General features: G+C 48.8%; 1 long non-coding RNA gene across 1 annotated transcript; it reads right to left on the bottom strand.

Annotated features, from left to right (window-relative positions):
- Window positions 1–1,704: 1,704 nt before the first annotated feature.
- On the bottom strand, window positions 1,705–26,113 carry LOC147090064 (uncharacterized). Its single transcript, XR_015075317.1, has 3 exons — window positions 25,853–26,113; window positions 7,680–7,875; window positions 1,705–3,530 (listed from the first exon to the last, which is right to left on the bottom strand). It is a non-coding gene; the product is annotated as an uncharacterized LOC147090064 (long non-coding RNA).
- Between the last annotated feature and the right edge of the window lie 1,553 nt (window positions 26,114–27,666).

The raw sequence follows: 27,666 nt of genomic DNA, 5'->3' as shown, positions 1-27,666 counted from the left end.
ATTTGACAGCGGCATGTACGGAGCCGACGAGCAGCACCAGAGCCGACCATCTGTCTAGGGCCTTGGAGGCAGGGCAGTTCTTTCGTACGTGCCCCACCTCCTTACAGGCGTGGTACTGCACACCGTCTGACGTCCAAAAGACGTGATGAGCAGCCCCCTCATGGCACACGATAAAAGCGCCCTCGGTGTCCTCCTCCCGGGCCAGCTGGACAAAAAGGTGGTGCTGGAAGAAGACGTGCCGGAGGCTGGCCTCCCTGCATCCGAGCAGGATGGGTGTGATCCCCGACCTCACCTCCCCCAGTTGCCATAGGTGGGGGGAGGAGGAGCTCAGCCAAAACAAAGGGTGGGACGTTTGACAAGAGGATCCTTTGCGCGGTGGCCTCGAGAGGATCCACCGGCAGGAAGGTCCCGCCCATGGTGAGCCCCTTGGTTACAGCCAGGGACACAGCCTGCTCCGATGTCAGGAAGAACACCGCCTTGCCGTACATTTTTGAGGCAGTGACGATGGCTGAAGGGCCGACAACCCCAGCCATGGCCTTCACACACGCCTCGATAGTCATGTTGGGGTGAGTGTAACTCTTCACCCTGTATTTTTTAGTGATGAGGCGGAATGGTGATGGGGCAGCAGAAGCAGCGGGAGCAGCCGTGGCCGTGGCTGCCACACTTGCGTATGACATTGCTGGCCCCATCACCGGCGATGATGTGGTCGCCCTCGTGGGGCGCTTATTATAAAGGGCTACACCCACTCAAGTCACAGGCCTGGTGATGTTAATGGCCTCAGTGGTTGTTTTCCCTGAGCAGAGGGAGCTTTAAAAGTGAAGGCACACCTCTCCCCTTGTTGATTAAATTGGGAGAGGGGTCTTCTCTCCTCTGCTCAATGGGCAATTGATGCATATGAGGTGCCTCTTTAGAGAGAGACAAAGAGAGAGGCAGAGAGAGAAAGGGGGGTGGGAAGGAGGGAGGCCGCAGGGGCTGGGTCTCCACTCAAGCTGGTGGGTGGGTGCTCGCAGGGGTGCACTCTCTGAAAAATAAGTCTCTATTGCTGGTCTTCTTGTTGGGGGGGGGGGCGGGTGGAGAAGATGTCTTCACCTGGGCAAATAAAGCTGGAGATGCCCAGGTTCAGTCCACCACCAGGTCTTAACGATGTGATAATTAAATGATGACTTCGCCTGGGCAGCTCCAGCTGTCCCAGGTCAAGCAATAGGGAGGGGTGTTTGCTAGTGGTGTGTGTGGCCTAGTTTTTACAAGAGCCACACACACCCCTAGATGTTTTCTTCTCCTTCTTCTTTCCTCCCCCCCACTTAAATACAGAGTCTTTATGAGAGTGCACCATGAAACACCCACCTGTAGAAGTTTTCCAACGGCTCTCCCTCCTTCTGAACAGATGTAGGATGTTCGTTTTTCTCACCTCTCTCCCTCTCCTGTAATGGAGACCAGTTGGGGAAACAATGATGGAATAGCTTCCCTTTGTTGTTAGCTCTGGTCTGGTCTCCTGGTCTCTCCTCTCTGGCACCCCAATAGTAGCTGCAGCAACAACAGATGTGGTCTCTCCTCCTGGACACAGAGAGAGAGACCTCACCTGTCCTGTCCTCTCCTCTCCTCTCTTCTGGCACAGCAGCAGCACAAGATTCCTGGCTGGCTATCAGGGAACCTGGGGTTCATTTTTTCTCTTTTATTTAAATCTGGTAGTACTTGTTATAACTCATCAATTACATGATAAATCCATTACATTCATTAACCACAAGAAGGCTAAGCCTTAAAAAACAGCTTTAAGATTAACAGTACAAATACAATAATAAATTTTTCCAGACAAAACAGGTACCCGTAGTAAAAAACAATACATACCAGTCCTACTGGCAATCTAGTAACTCTTCATTTTTGCTTGGTATAACCTGTTGTCCTTTTTAAAATTTTAACATTCAAGTACAACTGTACTTATACAACTTAAATTACAGAGTAAATCCATTACATTCATTGGCCAATTATGGTCAATATAAATACAACAATAAAATTTACAGGTAAATCAATAATATTTACAGTACAAACTGCAACTATTTAATAAACCAAGAATCCATACACACCAGTCCAACTGGCATCGTTCAATCATTCATTCCTCCATTCGTCTGTTCATTCGCTCAAGCGTAAGTTCCATTGTGCATGACTGTGTACATGTGTGCCGTTTCTGTCTGCGTGCATGCGTGCATTCGTTCATCCATCCTGCAGGCTTCAAGCTCACCGAGTGACCCCCGTCCTGGAGAGCGGGCCCTTCATTCGGTCGAACGTAAGTTCCATTGTGTATGCGTGCGTGCGTGCATATATTTGTATCCGCATGCGTGTGTTCACTAGGATGTTCGTTCGTTCGATTAAGGAAGTCTTAAACACTAAATAACACCACAATATACAAAGTCCTACAACCATATCAAAAAGTCACTTAAGACTTCAAGTAAACTACTTTTAACCAGAACCCGAAGCTTCTTCAAAAAGCAAGTAATACCAGTTCAACCCCATGCAGGGCCCCCCGCCTGGGGTCCTCCATGCTGGGCCCACCGCCTAGGACACTCTCCTCTGGGTCGTCCGTGCTGGGCCACCCGCCTCGGGACCTCCGCGCTGGGCCCCCCGCCTGGGGCCCTCCGCGCTGCGCCCCCCCCGCCTGGGGCCCTCCGCGCTGGGCCCCCCGCCTGGGGCCCTCCGCGCTGGGGTCCTCCGCGCTGGGGTCCTCCGTGCTAGGCCCCCCCGCCTAGTACTCTCTCCTCTGGGTCTTCCACCCTGGGCCTTCTGCACTGGGCCCTCTGCAGTGACATTCCCCGTGAGCAGCCGGGGTGTGGTGCAGCCCGTTCACACAGCACCGAGCAGAGCTGAGGTGCGGAGAATCTCGCAGCCTCCCCTGGGGTTCATTAACCCGCTCCCTGAGCGCTCTCACCTGATGTGTCAGCGGCCGAGGTCCGCGCATGCTCAGCTCACACTGCCCGGGTGATTGACGGAAGCTTCCGACCAATAGGGAGCCGGCGGCAGGTCAACCAGCCAATCGGGGAACCCGAGGGGCGGGACTAGCGGCACCCAGTGGGCGGGGCTGGAGGAGCAAGCGGGCGGCGGGCCCTCCAACGCATCGCGGAGCCCAAGGGGCGGGACTAGCGCCGGCTGATTGTCTGATCTGCAGGGCAGCGAGTTTCTCCAGTAACTTGTTCAGGGCCCGGGGAGGCTGTGGGCCTTTATTCCCCACATTGGACACAAGGCTCTTTGTCTCACAACACACTGGCTCAGGTTTTAAGAGACTTTTTAAATTCATCAATAAAAGCAGATAAATCTCAGAGAACAAATATTTAATATTTGGGAGTAAAAATACTGTTATTTTTCCTCTGTGGAATTTGTTAGTTTCAGACAATAACGATTTGTATTTATAGAACGTATTTAATGTAGTAAAATGTCCCAACGTGCTTCACGGGAGCGTTACAAAACAAAATTTGACACCGGGTACAAACCAAGCATAGTCCCAAAAAGAGGAAAGATGGGGCGTCCAAAGCTCAAGCTCCCTGGATGACAAAGGATGTAGACGTTAGAATAAAACAGAAAAAGGAGGTTTACGACAAATGTCAGGTACAGAATGCAGTGAAAAACCAGGAGAATACAGAGTGGGGGGAAATTGAAATAGGATATATGAAAGAAAGACTTGCATTGATATAGCGCCTTTCATGACCACCAGACATCTCAAAGCTCTTTACAGCCAATGAAGTACTTTTGAAGTGGAGTCATTGTTGTAATGTGGGAAACACGGCAGCCAATTTGTGCTCAGCAAGCTCCCACAAACAGCATTGTGATAATAACCAGGTAATCTGTTTTTGTTATGTTGGTTGAGGGATAAATATTGGCCAGGACACCGGGGATAACTCCCCTACTCTTCTTCAAAAGAGTGCCATGGGATCTTTTACATCCACCTGAGAGAGCAGACGGGGCCTCAGTTTAAAGTCTCATCAGAAACAGTGCAGCACTCCCTCAGCACTGCACTGGAGTGTCAGCCTAGCTTTATGTGCTCAAGTCCCTGGAGTGGGACTAGAACCCACAACCTTCTGACTCAGAGAGCAAGTGTGCTACCCACTGAGCCACAGCTGGCACAAGGGAGAGGAGACAAGAAAAGATTAGTGGGTAATGTAAAAGGGAACCCAAAAATCATTTATAAACATCTGAAAAGTAAAAGGATAGTTAAAGGAATGGTGGGGCCGATTAGGGACCAAATAGGGGCTCATCATACGGAGGCAGAGGGCATGGCTGAGGTACTGAATGAGTACTTAGCATCTGTCTTCACAAAAGAAGAGGATGAAGTTAATGTCGCAGTAGAGGAGGGGGGAGTAGAGAAATTGGATAAAAATGGATAGAAAGGAGGTGCTAAATAGGTTGTCATCACTCAAAGTTAACAAGTCACCCAGTCCAGGTGGATGCATCCTAGATTGCAGAGGGAAGCTAGGGTGGAGATAGCAGAAGCTCCGACCACAATCTTTCAATCTCCCTCAGATATATGGGAGTGGAGCCAGAGGACTGGAGGATTGCAAATGTTACACGCTGTTTAAAAAAGGGGAAGAGGGACAAACCTGGTAACTACAGGCCAATCAGTCTAATGTCAGTGGTGGGTGAATGACTAGAGACCATTGTCAAGGACAAAATTAATTCTCACTTGGAGAAGCATGGATTAATAAGGGGCAGCCAGTATGGATTTGTTAAAGGTAAATCGTGTCTGATTAACCTGATTGAGTTCTCTGATGAAGTAACAGAGGGTTGATGAAGGTAGTGCAGCAGATGTTGTATATATGGACTTTCAAAAGGCATTTGATAAAATACCACATGAGAGACTTACTCTGACAATAGAAGCAGAGGGAATTAAAGGGCTGATGGTAATTTGGGTATATAATTGGCTAAGGGAGAGGAGGCAGTGAGCAGTGCTGAGGGATGTTTTTCTGACTGGAGGGAGGTATGCAGTGGGCTCCCCCAGGGGTCGGGATTAGGACCATTGCTTTTCTTGTTATATATAACTGACCTGGACTTGGGTATAGGTGAACAATTCCAAAGTTTACGGATGATACTATTTACTATGTTGCCAAGTTTTGTGAGTGTAGTAGTAGTAGACTTCAGAAGGACAGAGACAGACTGTGAAATGAGCAGACACAAGGCAGATGACATTAAATGAGGATAAGTGTGAAGTGATGCACTTTGGGAAAAACAACAGGGAGAGGCCGTATAATCTAAATGGGACTCTTTTGAGGGGGTGCAAGAGCAGAGGGACCTGGGGGTCCATATTCACAAGTCTTTGAAAGTGCCACGGCAAGTTGGTGAGGTGGTTCAGAAAGCCTATGGGATACTTGGCTTTGTAAATAGTGCCATTGAATACAAAAGCAAGGAAGTTACACTAAACCTTCACAAATCACTAGTTAGGAACATAGGACAGGAGGAGGCCATTCAGCCCCTCGAGCCTGTTCCACCATTCAATGAGATCATGGCTGATCTGTGACCTAACTCCATACACCCGCCTTTGGCCCATATCCCTTAATACCTTTGGTTAATAAAAACCTATCAATCTCAGATTTAAAATTAACAATTGATCGAGCATCAATTGCTGTTTGCGGAAGTGAGTTCCAAACTTCTACCACCCTTTGTGTGTAGAAGTGTTTCCTAATTTCACTCCTGAAAGGTCTGGCTCTAATTTTTAGACTCTGCCCCCAGTCCTAGAATCCGCAACCAGCGGAAATAGTTTCTCTCTATCTACCCTATCTGTTCCCCTTAATATCCTGAAAACTTCGATCAGATCACCCCTTAACTTTCTAAATTCCAGGGATTACAACCCTAATTTGTGTAATCCCTCCTCGTAACTTAACCCTTGAAGTCCGGGTATCATTCTGGTAAACCTACGCTGCACTCCCTCCAAGGCCAATATATCCTTCCTAAGATGTGATGCCCAGAACTGCTCACAGTGCTCCAGGTGTGGTCTAACCAGGGTTTTGTACAGCTGCAGGGTTTTGGCCTCAGCTGGAGTCTTGTGTACAGTTCTGGGCACCACACTTTAGGAAGGATGTCAAGGCCTTGGAGAGGGTGCAGAGGAGGTTGACCAGGATGGTACCAGGGATGAGGGACTTCAGTTATGTGGAGAGACTGGAGAAGCTCGGATTGTTCCCCTTAGAGCAGAGAAGGTTACGAGGAGACCTAATAGAGGTGTTCAAAATGATGAGGGATTTTGATCGAGCAAGTAGAGAGAAACTGTTCACTCTGGCAAGTGGGTCGGTAGCCAAAGGTCACAGATTTAAAATAGTTACTAAAAGAACTAGAGGGGAAATGAGGAGAATTGTTTTCATACAGAGGGTTGTTCAGATCTGGAACGCACCATCTGAAAGGATGCTGGAATCAGGTTCCACAGGAACTTTCAAACAGTAATTGGACAAGTCCTTGAAGAGGACTAGTTTGCAGAGTTCTGGGGATAAAGCTGGGGTTTGGGACTAAATTGGACAGCTCTTTCAAAGACACGATGGGCACAGACACGATGGGCCGAATCACCTCCTTCTGTGCTGTTAGATTCTATGATCAGTGTGAAGTCGCTGATGTAACAGCAGGCGGGATGACCGAGCGAATCCCTTCCCACACACGGAGCAGGTGAACAGTCTCTCCCCAGTGTGAACTCGCTGATGTACCAGCAGGTTGGATGACCGAGCGAATCCCTTCCCACACACAGAGCAGGTGAACGGCCTCTCCCCAGTGTGCAGGTGTTGGTGTCTCTTGAGCTCCCGGGAGCTTTTAAAACTATTCCCACAGTCAGAACATTTAAAGGGTCTCTCGTTAGTGTGAACTTGCTGGTGCCCCTTCAGCTCCCCGGAGCTTTTAAAGCTCTTCCCACAGTCAGAACATTTAAAGGGCCTCTCGTCAGTGTGAACTCGCTGATGTACCAGCAGGTGGGATGACCGAGTGAATCCCGTCCCACACACGGAGCACGTGAACGGCGTCTCCCCAGTGTGACCTCGCTGATGTACCAGCAGGTTGGATGAATCAGCGAATCCCTTCCCACACACGGAGCAGGTGAACGGCCTCTCCCCGGTGTGTAGGTGTTGGTGTTTCTTGAGCTCCCCGGTGCTTTTAAAACTCTTCCCACAGTCATAACATTTAAAGGGCCTCTCGTCAGTGTGAACTCGCTGATGTACCAGCAGGTTGGATGACTGAGTGAATCCCTTCCCACACACGGAGCAGGTGAACGGCCTCTCCCCAGTGTGAACTCGCTGATGTTCCAGCAGTTTGGATGACCAAGCGAATCCCTTCCCACACACGGAGCAGGTGAACGGCCTCTCCCCAGTGTGTAGGAACCAGTGTTTCTTCAGCTCCCGGGGGCTTTTAAAGCTCTTCCCACAGTCAGAACATTGAAATGGTCTCTCATCAGTGTGAACAAGCTGGTGTCCCTTCAGATAATGAGCGCTTTTAAAGCTCTTCCCACAGTCAGGACACTGAAATGGTTTCTCCCCAGTGTGAACTCCCTGGTGTGTTTGCAGGTGGGATGAACAAACAAATCCCTTTCCACACATGGAGCAGGTGAACAGACTGTCCTTGGTGTGACTGCGCCATTGAACTTTCAATGCAGAAGGGGAACTGAAGCCCTTCCCGCCGTCCCCACCTTTACCCGGTTTCTCCCCGGTGTGACGGTGCACGTGTCTCACCAGGTCAGGCAATCGGCTGAATCCGCCTCCATAAACTGAACACGTGTGCAGTTTGTCTGCGTTGCGATCCCTGCTCTCTCCTTCCATGTGCAAAGGCCGATGATATTCAGGTCCTGATGAATCCAGCGACACTGTCAGATCTTGACGTGATGTTTGGTCTGAGCTTCCCGCCTGTAACTGCTCCACTTCTATAACCCTGTAAATTGAGATCAGAAAAGGATCAGAGGCAAACTGTTGTTTAATTTTCCCCTTTCCGAACCTAGGGGCAGTGAAGCTGATTTTCAGGCCCCAGCTGCTGCACAGGTTGGTTGAAAGGATCAGCAGTAATGGTGGCTGTAATACCCACAAGCCTCCGCGCTCCAGAAAGCACTCTGTTGACACTGAGTCCCGCGCATGTGCTCATGGCCCCCGCGCTCTCCCTCCTGCTCTACAATCGCCCGTCCCGATTGGTCCGCAACACGCATGCTCAGCACACAAAACCCCGCGGTTGGAACATCGGGCGTGCATGCGGAGCCGCAACATCTGGTACGCGGGAGCGGCTCAGGTGGGGGCGAGTCGGTGTTTCGCCTCAGCCGCCAGGGAGGTGCGCATGCGTAGGACGACCCAACATTCTTCCCGTCAGCAATCACTCCCTCGTTTCTTTAATAAAAACAGAAAATGCTGGCAATACTCAGGTCAGGCAGCATCTGTGGAGAGAGAAACAGAGTTAACGTTTCAGGTCGATGACCATTTGTCAGAACTGCTTGCTCTTTAGTGTCAGCCAGTGGCTCAGTGGGTAGCACTCTCGCCTCGGAGTCAGAAAGTTGTGGGTTCATAGTCCCACTCCAGAGAATTGAGCACAAAAATCCAGACTGACACTGCAGTGCGTGCTGAGGGAGTGCGGCACTGTCGGAGGTGCCGTCTTTCGGATGAGATGTTAAATTGAGGCCCTGTTTACTCTCTCAGGTGGATGTAAAAGATCCCATGGCATTATTTCAGGAAAGAAAGACTTGCATTTATATAGTGCCACCAGATATCCTAAAGTGCTTTACAGCCAATGAAGTACTACAATGAAGTAGTCACTGTTGTAATGTGGGAAAGAGCAGGGGAATTATCCCCAGTGTCCGAGCCAATGTTTATCCCTCAATCAACATAAAAAAAACGATACATTATCTGGTCATTATCACATTGCTGTCTGTGGGAGCTTGCTGTGCGCTAACCGACTGCCGCATTTCCTACATTGCAACAGTGACTACACTGCAAAAGTACTTCATTGGCTGTAAAGTACTTTGGGGCATCCGCTGGTGGTGAAAGGCGCTATATAAATGAAAGTCCTTCTTCTTTCACTGGTCTCACCAGCGACCTCTTCTGGCGGTTGGTTGATTGACAGACGAGAGTCCGCGCATGCGCACGCGGGACGGCGGTTTGGGCCGAGTCCGGCACAGCGACCCCTCCCGGTCACCAAGGGTAATGACCGCGCAGGCCCAGAGGAGACCAAACCCCCTCCCCCACTCGGAGCTGCGCCTGCGCACTCGGATCCTGCCGGACGGAGTCGGCGCGGGGCCATTCCGGGGAAAGGCCTTGGTGTCGGTTCCAGAGTCGCGATCGGTGACGCGAAGTGAGTTTTCTCCGCTCCGACTGGGTGGAGAATGGCGCGGGGTGGATCGGGAGAGAATCGAGAGAAATAGAAAAACCTCAGAGTCCGCGAGGCCCCGGACCGAGCGGCGGAACTTGGACGGTGCACGTGATCTCCTCGGGGACACGTCACCCGGGCCCGCGGCCTGATTGACGGCAGCTTCCCACCAATAGGGAGCGAGCGGGGCGGGCCTGCAGGAGCGAGCCGGCGGCGGGTCCTCCAACCAATCGGGGAGCCCGAGGGCCGGGACTAGCGGCACCTAGTGGGTGGGGCTGGAGGAGCAAGCCGGCGGTGGGTCCTCCAACCAATCGGGGAGCCCGACGGGGCAGGACTAGCGGCACCCAGTGGGTGGGGCTGGAGGAGCGAGCAGGCGGCGGGACCTCCAACCAATCGGGGAGTCCGAGGGGTGGGACTAGCGGCTCCCAGTGGGCGGGACACGTTATATCTCTCTCCACAGATCCTGCCTGGCCTGCTGAGTATTTCCAGCATTTTCTGTTGTTATTTCAGTGAATAAATAAGCTTTGTTTCAAACACACAGTGTGTCAAATATTTGATTTCTCCATGATAAGAGAAGACGAATTGATGTTCTGCTCCAGACTGTTTAATTTTTGGGCCTTTTCTTACTCTAGATTATTTCCGTTCTCATCTCGTTCGCCTTCTACCACATCAAACCCCAAGCTTGCTCCGTTTACATAGAAACATAGAAGATAGGAGCAGGAGTAGGCCATTCGGCCCCCTCGATCCTGCTCCGCCGTTCAATGAGATCATGGCTGATCATCCAAACTCAGTACCCGGTCCCTGCCTTCTCCCCATATCCCTCGATACCTTTAGCTCTAAGAAATATATCTAACGCCTTCTTGAATATATTTAAAGACTTGGCCTCAACCGCCTTCTGTGGTAGAGAATTCCACAGGTTCACCACTCTCTGGGTGATGAAATTCTTCCTCATCTCTGTCCTAAATGGCTTACCCCTTATCCTTAGACCCCTGGTTCTGGACTCTCCGACCATCAGGAACATTCTACCTGCATCTAATTTGTCCAGACCTGTCAGAATTTTATAAGTTTCGATGAGATCCCCGCTCATTCTTCTAAACTCCAGCGAGTATAAGCCCAATCGACCCAATCTCTCCTCATACGTCATTCCGGCCATCCCAGGGATCAGCCTTGTGAATCTTCGCTGAACTCCTTCCATGGCAAGAACATCCTTCCTCAGATAAGGCGACCAAAACTGCACACAATACTCAAGGTGTGGTCTCACCAAAGCCCTGTACAACTGCAGCAGGACATCCTTGCTCTTGTACTCAAACCCTTTTGCTATGAAGGCCAACATACCATTTGCCTTCTTCACCGCCTGCTACACCTGCATGCTTACCTTCAGCGACTGGTGCACAAGGACACCCAGGTCTCGTTGCATTTCCCCTTCTCCCAATCTATTGCCATTCAGATAACAGTCTGCCTTTCTGTTTTTGACACCAAAGTGGACAACCTCGCATTTATCCACGTTATATTGCATCTGCCACGCTTCTGCCCAATCACCCAACATCTGGGATCTCAGAAAACGCCATGAATATACAACTGGTGGATTTGACTGCTGTTTTACAATCATAATTCTCCATTTGTGTGTGTGCCCGTGCATTATAACTATCAATCAGCAGCCTTTCCCTTTCCCCACTGTGGAAATGTAAAAGCGATTGTTAATTCAGTACCAGTTTGAGTCTTTGTAAAATTCAGTACTTTGCTGTTTCACAAACGCTGCCACTAGTGTAATAAACACACAACAGCAACAGAGGGGCAAGGAGAATGTATGAGAAATGATTAGTGGTAACATAATAGGGAACACTAATGCCTTTTATAAACATATAAAGCGTGAAAGAATAGTCCAAGGAAAGGTGGGGCTGATTACTGACCAAAAAGGCAATCATCTTGTGGAAGCAGAGGACATGGCTGAGGTACTAAATTAACACTTTGGCTCCGTATTCACTAAAGGAGAGGATGCTGCCAATCGTACAGTAAAGGAGGAGGTGGTAGAGAAATTGGACAGGATATAAATCGATTAGGACGATGTACTAAATTGGTTGGCAGGGCTCAAAGTAGAAATGTCACCCGCTCTGCCACAATCTTCCAATCCTTAGATATGGGAAAGGTGCCAGAGGACGGGAGGGCTGCAAACGTTACTTCACTGTTCAAAAAAAGGAGAGTGCGATGAACCAAATAACTACAGGCCACTCAGCTTAACATCGGTGTTATTTCCAAAACACAATTAACCGTCACTTGGAAGAACATGGGTTTATTAGCGACAGACAAAATGGATTTTATTTAAAGGCAAATCTAACCTGGCTGACTTGAATGAGCCAATGGATGAAATAGGAGAGGGTTGATGAAGGTAGTGCAGTTGATGTTCTGTTTCTGGACTTTCAGAAGGCCTTTGATAAAGTACCTCATAATAGACTGGTGAACAAAATTGGAGCCAATGATATTAAAGGAGCAGTGGCAGCGTGGATACTAAATTGGTGAAGGGACAGAAAACAGACAGTAGTTGTGAACCGATATTGTTCACACTGGAGGGAAGTTTACAGTGTCCCCAGGGGGCGGGATTAGGACCACTGCTCTTTTGGATTTATTTTAGTGACATGGACTTAGGTATACAGGGCATAGTTTAAAAGTTTGTCGATGACACGAATCTCGGAAAAGTCGTAAACCGTGAGGAGGATAGCAGAAGACTTCAGGAGGAAATAGAGACACTGGTGAAATGGGCAGACACATGGCCGGTGAAATTTAATGCAGAGAAGTGTGAAATGCTGCATTTTGGAAGGAAGAATGAGGCGATGCAATTTAAACCAACTGGTACAATTTAAAGGGGTTGCAGGAACAGTAAAACTTGGGGGTATAGATACAGAAATCTTTGACGGTGGTAGGACAGGACGATAAGGCTTTTAGAAACGTATATGGGAGCATTGGCTTTATAAAGAGGCACAGGAACATCGGAACAGGATTAGGCCACTCATTCACTCCAGCTTGTTCCTCCATTCAATTCGATCATGACTGAGCTGTATCTTAACTCCATCTCCCTGCCTTGGTTCCATATCCCTAAATACCATTGCCTAACACAAATCTATCAATCACAGTTTGTCATTTTCAATTGACCGAGACTCAACAGCTTCTTGAGGGCGAGTGTTCTAGATTTCCACTACACTGTGTCTGAAGAAATGCTTTCCAACATCACCCCTGAACGGCCTCGCTCTGCGGTTAAGGTTACGTGGACCCCTAGTTCTCTCTGCCCATCCACAGTTCCTAACTTCTAACATCACCCCTGAACGGCCTCGCTCTGCAGTTAAGGTTACGTGGACCCCTCGTTCTCTCTGCCCATCCACAGTTCCTAACTTCTAACATCACCCCTGAACGGCCGAGCTCTGCGGTTAAGGTTACGTGGACCCCTCGTTCTCTCTGCCCATCCACAGTTCCTAACTTCTAACATCACCCCTGAACGGCCTCGCTCTGCGGTTAAGGTTACGTGGACCCCTAGTTCTCTCTGCCCATCCACAGTTCCTAACTTCTAACATCACCCCTGAACGGCCTCGCTCTGCGGTTAAGGTTACGTGGACCCCTAGTTCTCTCTGCCCATCCACAGTTCCTAACTTCTAACATCACCCCTGAACGGCCTCGCTCTGCAGTTAAGGTTACGTGGACCCCTCGTTCTCTCTGCCCATCCACAGTTCCTAACTTCTAACATCACCCCTGAACGGCCGAGCTCTGCGGTTAAGGTTACGTGGACCCCTAGTTCTCTCTGCCCATCCACAGTTCCTAACTTCTAACCATTTAGAACATTCTCTGATCGATCCTTTTTAGGTCCAGCGTGAATGAGCTCATTTCTTTCTGAAGTGAGGGGATTGCGACAAACTCGCTCAATCCACTCCAGGAGGGTGGGTTCTCCGGCGTTCTGAATGTTATTTAATATTGGTGTCACGAGTCTAACGCCCTCGAACGTATATGTGGACACGGTGTCAAGATGTAATGAGAGTGGGAGGAGGCTCCCGTGGAGTATAAACACAGCATAGACCACTGGAGCCGAATGGACTGTTTCTCTGCTGCAGTTTCGATGTAAATCTAATCTGCCCCGAACTGTCACAAACTCCAATCTCTGTGACTGTGACCATGGTGTGTAACCCTTCCTTGTCCATCATTCACCTTCCCACAGCATTCGATATAGTCTCATCTGGCATCCTTTTCCATGTCATGGCCTCCACTGTCCATCCCATAAAACTGATCCTCATGTGCTTCCTGTCCTAGCTCCCCGATCGCAGATCGCAAATCTCCAGCAATGGGTTAACTTTTGTCTTTCTATCCACACCTATATTGTTGGCCAATATTGAACCGATGATGCTGCTTCTGGTGCATAGTAACCGATTACTGTAGCGCCGGAGGCAGGTTGGATTGTTTCAATATCTGCTTCTTGGGATTTGCTGGTGGATTGAAATCTCGGTGCCGAGATCGCTTCATCAGGCACCTCCATTGATGAGGCGAGGCTGCATCATAGACCCATAATATGATACAGCACAGGAGGTCATTCAGCCCATCAGGCACCTCCATTGACGAGGCAAGGCTGCATCATAGACCCATAATATGATACAGCACAGAAGGTCATTCAGCCCATCAGGCACCTCCATTGACTGGGCGAGGCTGCATCATAGACCCATAATATGACACAGCACAGAAGGTCATTCAGCCCATCAGGCACCTCCATTGACTGGGCGAGGCTGCATCATCGACCCATAATATGATACAGCACAGGAGGTCATTCAGCCCATCACACCGGTGCTGACTCTTTGGAAGAGCGATCCCATTATTACCACTGTCCCTCTCTTTCCCCATAGCCCTGTAAATGTTTTCCCTTCAAGTATTTATCCAATTCCCTTTTCAATGTTAACAGAATCTGCTTCCTCCACCCTTTCGGACAATACATTCCAGATCACACTAACTCGCTGTGTAACACAATGTTACCTCACCACCCTTTCGGGCAATGCATTCCAGATCACACTAACTCGCTGTGTAACACAATGTTACCACACCACCCTTTCGGGCAATGCATTCCAGATCTCACTAACTCGCTGTGTAACAATGTTACCACACCACCCTTTCGGACAATGCATTCCAGATCTCACTAACTCGCTGTGTAACACAATGTTACCTCACCACCCTTTCGGGCAATGCATTCCAGATCTCACTAACTCGCTGTGTAACAATGTTACCTCACCACCCTTTTGGACAATGCATTCCAGATCTCACTAACTCGCTCTGTAACACAATGTTACCTCACCACCCTTTCGGGCAATGCATTCCAGATCTCACTAACTCGCTGTGTAACAATGTTACCTCACCACCCTTTCGGACAATGCATTCCAGATCTCACTAACTCTCTGTGTAACACAATGTTACCTCACCACCCTTTCGGACAATGCATTCCAGATCTCACTAACTCGCTGTGTAACACAATGTTACCTCACCACCCTCTCGGGCAATGCATTCCAGATCACACTAACTCGCTGTGTAACACAATGTTACCTCACCACCCTTTCGGACAATGCATTCCAGATCACACTAACTCGCTGTGTAACACAATGTTACCTCACCACCCTTTCGGACAATGCATTCCAGATCACACTAACTCGCTGTGTAACACAATGTTACCTCACCACCCTTTCGGACAATGCATTCCAGATCTCACTAACTCGCTGTGTAACACAATGTTACCTCACCACACTTTCGGGCAATGCATTCCAGATCACACTAACTCGCTGCGTAACACAATGTTACCTCACCACCCTTTCGGACAATGCATTCCAGATCTCACTAACTCGCTGTGTAACACAATGTTACCTCACCACCCTTTCGGACAATGCATTCCAGATCTCACTAACTCGCTGTGTAACACAATGTTACCTCACCACCCTTTCGGGCAATGCATTCCAGATCACACTAACTCGCTGTGTAACAGAATGCTACCTCACCACCCTTTCGGACAATGCATTCCAGATCACACTAACTCACTGTGTAACACAATGTTACCTCACCACCCTTTCGGGCAATGCATTCCAGATCTCACTAACTCGCTGTGTAACACAATGTTACCTCACCTCACCTCGCCTGTGGCTCTTTTTCCACTCACTTTAAATCTGCATCGTCTGGTTACTGACCCTTCTGCCAATGGAAACAGTTTCTCCTTATTTACTCATCAAAACCATTCATGAGTTTCAACAGCTCTATAAAATCTTTGTTTAACCAACTCTGCTCTAAAGAGAACAAACCAGTCTCTCCCCAGAACTGAAGTCCCTGATCCTTAGTACAATTCTCTCAAATCTCTTCTGCACCGTCTCCAAGGCCTTGATATCCTCCCTAAAGTGCGGTGCCCAGAATTGAAAACCAGACTCCAGCTGAGGCCTAACCAGTCTGTTCTAACAGTTAAACATCACTTGCTTGCTGTTATTCGCTATTCCTCTTGTAATAAAGCCGAGGACATCGCTCATGGTGTCAGCACTTGACTAATGAGCACTGTCGGAGGTGAGGACATTCACCACTGCTCCACTAATATTAACAGTGGTGTCACTTTAAGCAGATTGGTGACGCAATATCTTTAGGGGTCTTACAATATCTGGAAACCTCTTAAATACATAACTGGTTTGGTCTGACTGCTGTTTTACAATTATAATTCTCCACGTGTGCGCGTGTCCCGCTGTGTGTCTAACAAACTCTCAGTCAGCGTCCTTCCCTTTCCCCACTGGGGAAATGTGAAAGCGATTCAGTCCCGGATCAGTCATTTCTCCAAACTTAAGTTGATGTTATTCGCCGGCATTAAGTTATAACCCAATTTGAGACCTTGTAAGATGGAGTTTTCTGCTGTTTGACACACGCAGACTCTGGTATAATAAACACACGACAACAACAGCAGCACCGTAGGGAATCAAGCTGAATACAGAAAGTACAGAGGAGAAATCAAAAACAAACTAAGAGGGGCACGGAAAAACTGAGGAAAGATTAGTGGGAATATAATAGGGAACATTAAAATCTTTCTTAAACATGTAAAGCCTAAAAGGAGAGTCAATGGAAAGGTGCGATGATTAAGGACCAAAAGGGCAATCTTCTGGTGGATGCAGTGGGCATGGCTGAGGTACTGAATGAGTACTTTGCATCTGCCTTCACTAAAGAAGAGGATGCTGCCAATGTTACAGTGAAGGAGAGGGTGGTAGTGAAATTGGACAGGATATAAATAGACCAAGAGGATGTAGTGAAACAGTTGACAGCGCTCAAAGTGGAAGTGTCATGGTCTGGATGGGATGCATCCTGGGTTACTGAGAGAAGTATGGCTCTGGCCACAATCTTTGAATCCTCCTTGGATAGGGGAGTGGTGCCACAGGACTGGGGATTTGCAAATGTTACCCCCTCGTTTAAAAATGGAGCGTGTGGTAAACCAATGAACGACAGGCGAATCAGTCTAGCGCCAGTGTTCAGGAACCTTCTGGAGATAAATCATTGAGAACCTGCTAAGATATCATCTCTCCTTACAGCAGTAATTGACTCCTTGATTAATATTGCGACACCCCCTCCTCTTTTACACCCCCCCCTCTGTCTTGCCTGAAGATTCTATACCCTGGAATATTGAGCTGCCAGTCCTGCCCCTCCCTCAACCATGTCTGTGATAACAATATCATACTCCCATGTGTTCATCAACACCTTGAATTCATCTGCTTTACTCGCAAGACTCCTTGCATTAAAATAAATGCCATCCAGCCTTGCCATGCTCCCTTGTGCCGTTACATATTTGCTCTGCCTTCCAGGCTGACTTGTTTTTTCCTCTATATTTGGCTGTGCATCACCCTCTACTGTAGCTCCACTTTGTATCCCATCCCCCTGCCAAGTTAGTTTAAACCCCCCTCAACAGTACCAGCAAACCTCCCTGCAAGGATGTTGGTCCCGTTCCGATTCATGTGCAACCCGTCCGACTTGTACAGGTCCCACCTTCCCCAGAAGCAGAGCCAGTGATCCAGGAAACTAAAGCCCTCCCTCCTGCACCAACTCTTCAGCCACGCATTCATCTGCTCTATCCACCTATTCCTATAATAATCACTACCACGTGGCACCGGGAGCAATCCAGAGATTACAACCTTTGAGGTCCTGCTTTTTAATCTGCTACCTAGCTCCCTAAATTCTTGTTGCAGGACCTCATCCCGCTTTCTACCCATGACCTTGGTACCAATGTGAACCACGACCTCTGACTGTTCACCCTCCCCCTTCAGAATGCCCTACAGCCGTTCAGTGACATCCTTGACCCTGGCACCAGGGAGGCAACATACCATCCTGGAGTCACATCTGCGCCACAGAAACGTCTATCTGTTCCCCTTACGATAGAATCCCCCATCACTATTGCTCTCCCTCTCTTTTTGCTCCCCTCCTGTGCAGCTGAGCCACTCGTAGTGCCACGGACTGGGCTCTTGCTGCATTCCCCTCAGAAACCATCTCCCCAGCAGTATCCAAAACAGAAAATCTGTTGGAGAGAGAGATGGACCCAGGGGACTCCTGCACTGCCTTCCTAGTTCTTTTACTCTGTCTGGCGGTCACCCATTTCCTGTCTGCCTGTGCATTCTTTACCTGCGGTGTGACGACCTCGTTAGACAAGCTATCCATGAAGAACTCAGCTTCACGGATGCTCCACAGTGACTCCAGCCGCAGCTCCAAAACGCAGATTGCGAGTAGCTGCAGCTGGAGACACTTCCTGCACACATGTTCGCCCTGGACACCAAAAGTGTCCCTGACCTCCCACATAGCACAGGAGGAGCACTCCACACTGCTGAGCTGCTCTGCCAAGTCCTACCCTTAATTTACTCCCTTTAAATATTAAATACACTAGGGACCTTACTTCCCTTTAAACACTACTTACGCTAAACTAGAGACCTTACTTTTACTTTAACGACTGGTAAGTAGGACCTGGTGAGTATTTCTACAGTCCAATCAGCTCCTTCCCTGGTTGTGATGTCACTTCAGCGGTTTTGCAGTTGTAGTTTGACTGCTCCCGCTCTCGGATTCTTTCCTGCAGTCCTGTGACGTCACTCCTTGATTTTGCTGTTCTTTTGGAATTCGCTGGATATGTATCGGCCTCCTCACTGCTGCCGACTCCTCGCAGGTCCGCGCTGTCCTCGGCCTCCCGCTGTTCAGCGAATGAGGCCCGACCAGAGCGGACCTGCGAGCGAGCAGCTGAGGAGTTTCAAAAACCGGCGGCAGTTGGGGCGCGGCGGCTGATTCAGCGAACGAGGCCCGACCAATTCAACAGCAGGGGAGAGAGGTAAAAAGTAATCAAATTGTGACGTCACCAGGAAGCAGCTAAGTGATTGGTTGGTGAGTATTTCTCTCTTTTTTAAACTTTAACTCTGGTTTATAGTTTCTAAGGTCTCTCTAGTGTAGCAGGGACTGTTGGTAAACCAGTTAACTGTAGTGTAATTAGTGGGATTGATTGATTTAATTTAAATTCAATTAATTAAAAGGGTAAGTCATGGCAGGACAGCCGGGCCCCGTGATCTGCTCCTCCTGCGATATGTGGGAACTCAGGGACACTTCCTGTGCCCCTGACAATTACATGTGCAGGAAGTGCATCCAGCTGCAGCTACTGACAGACCGCATTGCGGCGCTGGAGCTGCGATTGGATACATACTGGAGCGTCCACGATGCTCAGGACATCGTGAATAGCACATTTACGGAGTTGGACACACCGCAGGTAGAGGTTGGACAGGAAGAAAGGGAATGGGTGACCAACAGGCAGAGTACTAGGCGCAGGCAGGTAGTGCAGGGGTCTCCTGTGGACATCCCCCTCTCCAACAGATACACCACTTTGAGTGCTGTTGGGGGGGGGGGATGATGGCTTATCAGAGGAAGGCAGCAGCAGCCAACTTCCTGGCACCAGGGGTGGCTCTCCTGCACAGAATGGGAGGAAAAAGGGTAGAGCTATAGTAATAGGGGATTCAATTGTAAGGGGAATAGATAGGCGTTTCTGCGGCCGCAAACGAGACTCCAGGATGGTGTGTTGCCTCCCTGGTGCAAGGGTCAAGGATGTGTCAGAGCGGCTGCAGAACATCTTGGAAGGGGAGGGTGAACAGCCAGTTGTCGTGGTGCATATAGGCACCAACGATATAGGTAAAAAGCAGGAGGAGGTCCTAAAAAGCGGAATATAGGGAGTTAGGAGATAAATTAAAATACAGGACCTCAAAAGGTAGTAATCTCAGGATTGCTACCAGTGCCGCGTGCTAGTCAGAGTAGAAATACAAGGATACTTCAGATGAATACGTGGCTAGAGGAATGGTGCCAGGGGGAGGGATTCAAGTTCCTGGGACATTGGAACTGGTTCGAGGGGAGGTGGGACCAGTTCAAACCAGACGGTTTGCACCTGGGCAGGGCCGGAACCGATGTCCTAGGGGGAGTGTTTGCTAGTGCTGTGGGGGAGGGTTTAAACTAAAATGGCAGGGGGTTGGGAACCTGAGCAGGGAGACAAGAGGAAAGGGAAACAAGGATAAAAGCAAAAGATAGGAAGGAGAAAAACAAAAGTGGCAGTCAGAGAAATCAACGGTTTAAATCAAACGTGGCCACAGTAAATAATAATTCTAATAGGTCTAAGAGCGTTAAAAAAACAAGCCTGAAGGCTTTGTGTCTTAATGCGAGGAGCATTTGTAATAAGGTGGATGAATTGGCTGCGCAAATAGAAGTAAACAAATACGATTTGGTTGGGATTACGGAAACGTGGCTCAAGGAAGGCCAGGACTGGGAACTCACCAGGGGTATTCGATATTCAGGAAAGATAGGCAAAAAGGAAAGGGAGGTGGGGTAGCATTACTGGTTAAAGTGATTAACACAATTGTAATGAAGGATATTAGCTCTGATGAGGTGGAATCTGTATGGGTAGAATTGAGAAATACTAAGGGGAAAAAAACGTTAGTGGGAGTGGTTTATAGACCTCCAAACAGTAAGGCGGAGGTTGGGGATGGCATTAAAAGAGAAATTAAAGAAGCGTGCAATAAGGGCACAGCAGTCGTCATGGGTGACTTTAATCTACATATAGATTGGGCCAACCAAATTAGTAACAATACTGTGGAGGAGGAATTCCTGGAGTGTTTACGGGATGGTTTCCTGGACCAATATGTCGAGGAACCAACCAGAGATCAGGCCATCTTAGACTGGGTATTATGTAACGAGAAAGGATTAATTAGCAATCTTGTTGTACGAGGCCCCTTGGGTCGGAGCGATCATAATATGATCGAATTCTTCATTAAGATGGAGAATGAAGTAGTTGACTCGGAGACTAGGGTCCTCAATTTAAATAAAGGAAACTACGATGGTCTGAGCAGTGAGTTGGGTAGGATTGATTGGGGAATGGCGCTCAAAGGGTTGACGGTGGATCGGCAATGGCAAACATTCAAAGACCGAATGGATGAACTACAGAATTTGTTCATCCCAGTTTGGCATAAAAATAAAACAAAAAAGGTGACCCAACCGTGGCTAACAAGGGAAATTAGGGATAGCATAAGGTCCAAGGAGAGGGCATATAAATTGGCCAGAAAAAGCAATAATCCTGAGGATTGGGAGCAGTTTAAGATTCAACAAAGGAGGACAAAGGGATTAATTCAGAAAATAGAATATGAGTGTAAGCTTGCAGGGAACATAAAAACTGACTTCACATATCTATAAAAGCTTTTACAGAGAAAAAGATTGGTGAAGTCAAGCGTAGGTCCCTTGCAGTCAGAATCGGGGGAATTTATAATGGGGAACAAAGAAATGGCAGACCAACTAAATACATATTTTGGTTCTGTCTTCACAAAGGAGGACACAAATAACCTCCCAGAGATGCCGGGGAACATAGGGTCTGATGAAAGGGTGGAACTGAAAGAAATCAGTATTTGTAGGGAAATGGTGTTAGGGAAATTGATGGGCCTGAAGGCCGACAAATCCCCAGGGCCTGATAATCTACATCCCAGGGTACTTAAGGAAGTGGCCCTAGAAATAGTAGATGCATTGCTGGTCATCTTCCAGAACTCGATAGACTCTGGAACAGTACCCATGGATTGGCGGGTAGCTAATGTTACCCCACTATTCAAAAAAGGTGGTAGAGAAAAGGCGGGGAATTATAGACCGGTAAGCTTGACATCGGTAGTGGGGAATATGCTAGAGTCCATTATAAAAGATGTAATAGCAGAGCGCTTGGAAAGCAGTGACTGGATCGGACAAAGTCAACATGGATTTACAAAAGGTAAATCGTGCCTGACTAATCTACTGGAATTTTTTGAGGATGTAACTGGTAAAATAGATAAGGGAGAATCAGTGGATGTGGTGTATTTGGACTTTCAGAAGGCTTTCGATAAGGTCCCGCATTAGAGATTAGCGTGCAAAATTAAGGCACATGGGATTGGGGGCAAGGTATTGACTTGGATAGAGAACTGGTTGGCGGACAGAAAGCAAAGAGTTGGAATAAACGGGTCGTTTTCCGAGTGGCAGGCAGTGACTAGTGGGCTGTCGCAAGGATCGGTCCTAGGACCCCAGCTGTTCACAATATCTATTAATGATCTGGACGAGGGAATTGGATGTAATATCTCCAAATTTGCAGACGACACAAAGCTGGGTGGGATGGTATGCTGTGAGGAGGATGTCGTGAAACTCCAGTACGATTTGGACAGGTTGGGTGATTGGGCAGAAACATGGCAAATGCACTATAATGTGGATAAATGTGAGGTTATCCACTTTTGTGGCAAAAACAGGAAGGCAGATTATTATTTGAATGGCAATAGATTGGGAGAAGGGGAAGTGCAAAGAGACCTGGGTGTTCTTGTGCACCAGTCGCTGAAGGTAAGCATGCAGGTGCAGCAGGCGGTTAAGAAGGCAAATGGTATGTTGGCCTTCGTAGCAAGAGGGTTCGAGTACAAGAACAACGATGTCTTGCTGCAGTTGTACAGGGCCTTGGTGAGACCGCACCTTGAGTATTGTGTGCAGTTTTGGTCACCTTACCTGAGGAAGGACGTTCTTGCCATGGAAGGAGTGCAGCGAAGATTCACCAGACTGATACCTGGGATGGCAGGAATGACGTATGAGGAGTGTGTCGATTGGGATTATACTCACTGGAGTTTAGAAGATGAAAGGGGATCTCATCGAAACCTATAAAATTCTGTCAGGCCTGGACAGACTAGATGCAGGAAGGATGTTTCTGATGGCTGGGGAGTCCAGAACCAGGGGTCATAGTCTAAGGATAAGGGGTAAGCCATTTAGGACTGAAATGAGGAGGAATTTCTTCACCCAGAGAGTGGTGAACCTGTGGAATTCTCTGCCACAGAGGGCGGTGGAGGCCAGTTCATTAAATATATTCAAGAAAGAGTTGGATATATTTCTTAAGGCTAAAGGGATCAAGGGATATGGGGAGGAGGCAGGGACAGGGTACTGAATTTGGATGATCAGCCATGATCTCATTGAATGGCGGAGCAGGCTCGAGGGGCTGAATGGCCTACTCCTGCTCCTATCTTCTATGTTTCTAAAAGGTGCCACATAAAAGGTTGCTATGCAAGATAAGGTTGCTATGCAAGATAAGGACTCATGGGGTTGAGGGTAATATATTAGCTACAAGGACAGGTTGGAGAGTCTGGATTTGTTTTCATTAGAGCAAAGGAGGTTGAGGGGTGATTTGATAGCAGTGTACAAGATTATGACGGGTTTGGATAGACTAGACAGGGAAAAGCTATTCCCACTAATGGATGGTACGAGGACTAGGACACAGATTTAAGGTTTTGGGCAAGAGGTACGGGGGCGAATGTGAGTAAAATCTTTTTACGCAGCGAGTGGTGAGGACCTGGAACTCGCTGCCGACGGAAGTGGTGGAAGCGGAGACACTCAGTGTTTTCAAGGGGAGACTGGATAGGCACTTGAGGGAAATAAACTTGCAGGGCTACGGGGATAGTGCGGGGGAATGGGACTGACTGGATTGCTCTACAGAGAGCCGGCACGGACTCGATGGGCCGAATGGCCTCCTTCTGTGCTGTTATGACTATTAGCATTGATAGAGGATTGGTTAACTGACAGAAAACAGAGAGTAGGGATAAACAGGACATTTTCAGCTTGGCAGGCTAGTGGGGTGCCACAAGGATCAGTGCTTGGGCCTCTGCTATTTACAATCTATATTAATGACTTAGATGAAGGGACCGAGTGTAATGGATCCAAGTTTGCTGCTGATACAAAGCTAGGTGGGACAGTAAGCTATGGGGACACAGAGCCTGCAAAGGGATATGGGCAGTCTAAGTGTGCGGGCAGTAAGGTGACAGATGGAATATAATGTGGGGAAATGTGTGCGTATTCACTTTAGTAGGAAGAACAGAAAAACAGAACCTTTTTTAAATGGTGAAAAATGATTAAATGTTGGTGTTGAGAGAGATTTAGGTGTTCTCGTACAGGAAACAAAGTTAGCATGCAGGTACAGCGAGCAATTGGGCAGGCGAATGGCATGTTGGACTGTATTACAGGGGGTTGGAATACAACAGTGAGGAAGCCTTGCTACAATTGCACAGAGCTTTGGTGAGACAACACCGGAGTACCGGGCACAGTTCTGGTCTCACATCGATAAAGGATGGGATAAAGACAGGAGGGAGAAATTATCTTAGCCGCAAATATTAAAATTAAAAAATTCAGTTTGGGTGGAGCCAAGAAACAGCAAGGGGCAGAAAACATTGGTTGGAGGTGTTTATAGGCCCCCAAACTGTAGTTGTAATGTAGGGCGGCGTATAATTCAGGGAACTAGAGGTGCAAGTAGCAAGTGTAATATATTAATCATGGGGGATTTTAAGCTATGTATAGATTGGGAAAAACAAATCTGCAGTAATAGTGTGGGGACATCATCTGAGTCAATGGGACTCTCTCTGACCTTTCTCCCCAGTCCATCTCCAGGACCAGTGTGTATCTGAGTCAATGGGACTCTCTGACCTTTCTCCCCAGTCCATCTCCAGGACCAGTGTGTATCTGAGTCAATGGGACTCTCTCTGACCTTTCTCCCCAGTCCATCTCCAGGACCAGTGTGTATCTGAGTCAATGGGACTCTCCGACCTTTCTCCTCAGTCCATCTCCAGGACCAGTGTGTATCTGAGTCAATGGGACTCTCTCTTACCTTTATCCCCAGTCCATCTCCAGGACCAGTGTGTATCTGAGTCAATGGGACTCTCTCTGACCTTTCTCCCCAGTCCATCTCCAGGACCAGTGTGTATCTGAGTCAATGGGACTCTCCGACCTTTCTCCCCAGTCCATCTCCAGGACCAGTGTGTATCTGAGTCAATGGGACTCTCCGACCTTTCTCCTCAGTCCATCTCCAGGACCAGTGTGTATCTGAGTCAATGGGACTCTCTCTGACCTTTCTCCACAGTCCATCTCCAGGACCAGTGTGTATCTGAGTCAATGGGACTCTCTCTGACCTTTCTCCACAGTCCATCTCCAGGACCAGTGTGTATCTGAGTCAATGGGACTCTCTCTGACCTTTCTCCCCAGTCCATCTCCAGGACCAGTGTGTATCTGAGTCAATGGGTCTCTCTCTGACCTTTCTCCCCAGTCCATCTCCAGGACCAGTGTGTATCTGAGTCAATGGGACTCTCCGACCTTTCTCCTCAGTCCATCTCCAGGACCAGTGTGTATCTGAGTCAATGGGACTCTCTGACCTTTCTCCCCAGTCCATCTCCAGGACCAGTGTGTATCTGAGTCAATGGGACTCTCTCTGACCTTTTTCCCCAGTCCATCTCCAGGACCAGTGTGTATCTGAGTCAATGGGACTCTCCGACCTTTCTCCTCAGTCCATCTCCAGGACCAGTGTGTATCTGAGTCAATGGGACTCTCTCCGACCTTTCTCCCCACTCCATCTCCAGGACCAGTGTGTATCTGAGTCAATGGGACTCTCTCTGACCTTTTTCCCCAGTCCATCTCCAGGACCAGTGTGTATCTGAGTCAATGGGACTCTCTCTGACCTTTCTCCCCAGTCCATCTCCAGGACCAGTGTGTATCTGAGTCAATGGGACTCTCCGACCTTTCTCCTCAGTCCATCTCCAGGACCAGTGTGTATCTGAGTCAATGGGACTCTCTCCGACCTTTCTCCTCAGTCCATCTACAGGACCAGTGTGTATCTGAGTCAATGGGACTCTCTCCGACCTTTCTCCCCACTCCATCTCCAGGACCAGTGTGTATCTGAGTCAATGGGACTCTCTCTGACCTTTTTCCCCAGTCCATCTCCAGGACCAGTGTGTATCTGAGTCAATGGGACTCTCTCTGACCTTTCTCCCCAGTCCATCTCCAGGACCAGTGTGTATCTGAGTCAATGGGACTCTCCGACCTTTCTCCTCAGTCCATCTCCAGGACCAGTGTGTATCTGAGTCAATGGGACTCTCTCCGACCTTTCTCCTCAGTCCATCTCCAGGACCAGTGTGTATCTGAGTCAATGGGACTCTCTCTGACCTTTCTGCCCAGTCCATCTCCAGGACCAGTGTGTATCTGAGTCAATGGGACTTCCTCTTACCTTTTTCCCCGGTCGATCTCTGGAAGCTCTTTGAATCGGAAGGGTTCTCTCCGGTTGGTGCTCTCACAATCCTGTGTTGGTTCACCTGCTGTCGCTCCTCAGTCTACAATCCCTGTTTACTCTCAGCTGTGAACCTTTCTCAATCACTCAGTTTTTCACCGGGAGATCTAATTATGGCAGGACTGAAAATAACAACATGAATAGTGTGAAGTAATGTAATGTAGACTTTTCTTCTGCTTAATAAAAATAAAAGTTTGGGTCTGAGCGCTTCTGTCTGATTTTTGTCCCTTTTCTCAGATCCCCGCCAGGGCTTCCAGCAAATCACACTGTCTGATCTCACTGGGCCCATCCTCCCCGGGTTACACACTGTCTGATCTCACTGGGCCCATCCTCCCCGGGTTACACACTGTCTGATCTCACTGGGCCCATCCTCCCCGTGTTACACACTGTCTGATCTCACTGGGCCCATCCTCCCTGGGTTACACACTGCCTGATCTCACTGGGCCCATCCTCCCCGTGTTACACACTGTCTGATCTCACTGGGCCCATCCTCCCCGGGTTACACACTGTCTGATCTCACTGGGCCCATCCTCCCCGGGTTACACACTGTCTGATCTCACTGGGCCCATCCTCCCCGGGTTACACACTGTCGGATCTCACTGGGCCCATCCTCCCCGGGTTACACACTGTCTGATCTCACTGGGCCCATCCTCCCCGCGTTACACACTGTCTGATCTCACTGGGCCATCCTGCCGTGTTACACACTGTTGGTAGACTATACAAGCGCCTTAGAGATATTTTTAATTGGTGGTAGTAAATTAATTTAAATTAAGTAAAGGGAAGGTCATGCCAGGTGAGCCCAGCCCCGTGATATGCTCCTCTTGCTCTATGTGGGAATTCAGGGACCCCGGTGCCCCTGATGACCACGTGTGCCAGAGATGCATCCATCTGCAGCTACTAGCAGACCGCATTGAGGCGCTGGAGCTGCGGGTGGATGGGTTGTTGAGCATTCACGATGCTGAGAGGGTCGTGGATAGCACGTTTAGTGAGTTGGTCACACCGCAGGGAAGGGCTGCACAGGAAGACAGGAAATGGGTGACCACCAGGCGGAGCAATAGAAGCAGGCAGGTAGTGCAGGAGACCCCTGTGACCATTCCCCTCTCAAACAAGTATACCGCTTTGGATACTGTTGGGGGGGATGACTCACCGGGGGAAGGCAGCAGCAGCCAACTTGCTGGCACTGGGGGTGCTCCTGCTGCCCAGGAAGGGGGGAAAAAGAGTGGGAGAGCAATAGTGGTAGGGGATTCTATAGTAAGGGGAACAGATAGGCGTTTCTGTGGCCATAGACGTGAATCCAGGATGGTTTGTTGCCTCCCTGGTGCCAGGGTCAAGGATATCACTGAGCGGCTGCAGGGCATTCTGGAGGGGGAGGGTGAACAGCCAGAGGTCGTGGTCCACATTGGTACCAACGACATAGGTAAAAAGAGGGATGAGGTCCTGCAGCAAGAGTTTAAGGAGCTAGGTGAAGGATTAAAGAGCAGGACCTCAAAGGTTGTAATCTCTGGATTACTCCCCGTGCCACGTGCTAGTGGGTATAGGAATAGGAAGATAGAACAGATGAATGCGTGGCTAAAGGGATGGTGCAGGGGGGAGGGCTTTAGTTTCCTGGATCACTGGGTCTGCTTCTGGGAAAGGTGGGACTTGTACAAGTCGGACGGTTTACACCTGAACCAGAGGGGAACCAATATCCTTGCGGGGAGGTTTGCTAGCACTGCTGGGGGGGGTTTAAACTAACTTGGCAGGGGGATGGGGTA

The sequence above is a fragment of the Somniosus microcephalus genome, unplaced genomic scaffold (genome assembly GCF_052327205.1).
Source record: "Somniosus microcephalus isolate GS21.2 unplaced genomic scaffold, FLI_Smic_1.0 unresolved_chr4, whole genome shotgun sequence".
Classification (NCBI taxonomy): domain Eukaryota; kingdom Metazoa; phylum Chordata; class Chondrichthyes; order Squaliformes; family Somniosidae; genus Somniosus; species Somniosus microcephalus.
The sequence above is the reverse complement of the archived record's forward strand: the minus strand, read 5'-3'. Positions and strand labels throughout refer to the sequence as shown.